The sequence below is a fragment of the Barbus barbus genome (genome assembly GCF_936440315.1).
Source record: "Barbus barbus genome assembly, chromosome: 11".
Taxonomy (NCBI): Eukaryota; Metazoa; Chordata; class Actinopteri; order Cypriniformes; family Cyprinidae; genus Barbus; species Barbus barbus.
This window is the reverse complement of record NC_136739.1, coordinates 13,035,906-13,038,873: the sequence shown is the minus strand read 5'-3', so window position 1 is coordinate 13,038,873 and position 2,968 is coordinate 13,035,906.

Below are 2,968 nucleotides of genomic sequence, written 5' to 3'. Positions count from 1 at the left end.
ATCGCGCCAAGGGTTCAGCGTATGCAAACAGTCGCGCGTCACTTTGATGCGCAAGGTGCCCGTGCGCCATGCGTTCTGTGGCACCCGGCTCTTTAGCCAGAGCTGAAGCGGACGCATATGTAGGAGCCCTAGATTGCACACTGTCGAGGCGGCAGCCATCTGGCCGAGCGTCCTCTGAAAGCATTTCAGCGGGGGAGAACGCCCTAGTTTGAAGACTGCGAGAGAACTGATCAGTTTTCGTGAGCGCTCCTCCGACAGACGCGCTCGCATTTTGATTGAGTTCAGCTCTACTCCTAAAAAGGAGATGCTCTGGCTCGGTACCAGCATGCTCTTTTGCATATTTACAGTCAGTCCTAAGCTCTGGACGTGAGCGAGGAGTCTGAGTTTGTCGCTGAGCAGCGCGCTCTCTGACTGGGCTAACACTAGCCAGTCGTCGAGATAGTTTAGGATGCGCATTCCGCTCTGCTTCAGAGGAGAGAGAGCAGCATTCATGCATTTCGTAAACGTACGAGGGGCCAGACATAAGCCAAAGGGCAGGACCGTGAATTGGTACGCTATCCCTTCGAATGCAAATCTCAGGAAGCGCCTGTGGTGGGGGGCTACCTGAATGTGAAAATAAGCATCCTTTAAATCCACGGAGATACACCAATCTCCCGTTCTGATATGTGAGAGGATTTGTCTCAGCGTAATCATTTTGAACGAGCGCTTTGAAAGCGCACAATTCAGCGGTCTCAGGTCCAAGATTGGGTGGAGCCCGCTGTCTTTCTTTGGCACCAGAAAATAACGACTGTAGAAGCCGCTCTCGCGGTCTGTGAGGGGGACTGCCTCTACAGCGCGCTTTGCGAGAAGGTTGTGAATTTCCTCTCGCAGAACTGAGACATTTTGCTCCCGTACAGTGGACATTAACACACCATTGAAACGGGGCGGTCTGCGGAAGAACTGAAGCGTGTAGCCGTTCTTTATTGATTTCATAACCCACTCTGATACCCCTGGCAGTGCCTGCCACGCTTCTGTGAACTGTGACAGCGGGCGAGGCGGACTGCACACCGTGAGGGATAACTTGCCGTTGGGGGGCAGGGAGTTCAATACCACACGAGTGTGAGAGTGAGTGATGGGGGAGAGGGGAGTGAGAGGAGGAAAATTGCCCTGATATTGAGGTGATTTTTGTATTTTTCTTTACTTTATTGCACTGCACTGTGGAACAGTCAAAACACAAACATGACAATCGTTCTCGCCGCCCGCCACAGGCAAGGGGGGCGTGGTGAACACACACAGCGGAGCGAGCAGACTTTCTCAGTGGCTCGTCTTCGGCGCTGAGTGTAGCTTTCCTCCTCCGAGAGACAACATCAGGAACGCGGCTTTAATCCCGTAGCCGGTGGCCTGCTGTCTCTGTCAGGGCGGGGTCTCTGGCCCTTCGAGCCCTGGCGGCGCTTCGGCCAAGGCTGTCTCGGCCTCACCGCCGGCTCATGCTCGCGCCGAACCGCAGTAGGAGGGGCGAACGGTCTTCCCGCGCGCTGCACTGATGGCCTTCGATTGCTTCCGTGAACGTCTCTACCGCCGCTCCAAAGAGACCTGAGGGATTCACGGGAGCGTCCAGAAGAGCCGTCTTCTCTGACTCTTTCAACTCGGTCAGAGTCAGCCACAGGTGACGATCCAGCACCACAAGGTTCCCCATATTGCGGCCGATCGCTCGAGCTGTCACCTTTGTCGCTCTGAGGGCCAGATCTGTGGCGCGTCGGAGCTCTTTGAAGACTTCAGGGTCCGGGCCACCTTCATCCAGGGACTGAAGAAGCTTGGCCTGATACACCTGAAGTATTGCCATCACATGCAGTGTTGAAGCTGCCTGACCCGCCGCCGAGAAAGCCTTGCCAGCGAAGTTTGCGGTGGCGCGGCAAGGTTTAGAGGGGAGAGACGCGTTGTTTCTCACCCTCCAGTTCGCCGCGGCTGCAGGACAGAGGTGGGCAGCGACGGCTTCCTCCACGGGGGGAAGTTTGACATACCCCGCCCGGTCGGCGCCGTCCACTGACGACAGAAGGGAGGATCCTGGATTGTGCACCCGACTGGTGAGCGGTGCGTTCCACGACTTCGCTATCTCGTCGTACACCTCCGGGAAAAAGGGGCCAGGTCTCCGCGGGCTGTCCTTTCGGCCGCGGTCCGACTGGAGGAACCACTCGTCCAGACGGCTTCTGGCCGGCTCGGTAGGAGGCGCCCACTCCAGACCGAGCTCATCAACCGCCTTGGTCAGGACGCGTAGGAGCTCAACATCAGGCAGAAGGCAGAAGACGCACTATTCGTGGCCATCAGAGGGTTCGATTGGCTCTACACAGGAGAGGCAATCGTGAGAGGTCATCATTGTTCGTCCAAAGCTCACTTACCGGAACACAGCAGGGGAAGAAGGCGTGTCCGCTGCAGCGTGTAGATCACGGTGAGTGGTAGATTCTTTGATAGGCTTCTTGCTGAAGGAAAAAATTCTGAATGGATGACGTACAAGCGCTGCTTTATATATTGACGAGCCCCCTCATATTTCGCGCGCTTGAACGCCATTGGCCAGTTTCACTGGCGTGATTCAATAAGGCTTCAGTAATATTCGAGGAAAATGTATTTCCCAAAGCAATGTAGAGTGACCGAATTGAAGGGGAACTGACTAGCGACAAATCTGGCGACTTCTTTGACAAACCTTAGCGAGTCTCAGTGATCGCTGGTACGCGCACGCACCTCTTTCTCTGTTCAGTGAGCGGCTGAGAGGAGCGTTCAGTTCAAATAGATATTATGTTGCTTCTCTAATTTTACATGCAAATATAGCCGAAATCACAGCACAGGAATTATAAATTAGGATTTTTGTGCAGACTAACTTCTTGGGAGGGAGAGCTGGTTATGTATTCTTAAAGGGCTGCGTTTCAGTCACTATTTCATATTTATCCCGTTGACTGACAACATAAACAGTAAAATATATAAAGGAAAACAGTTT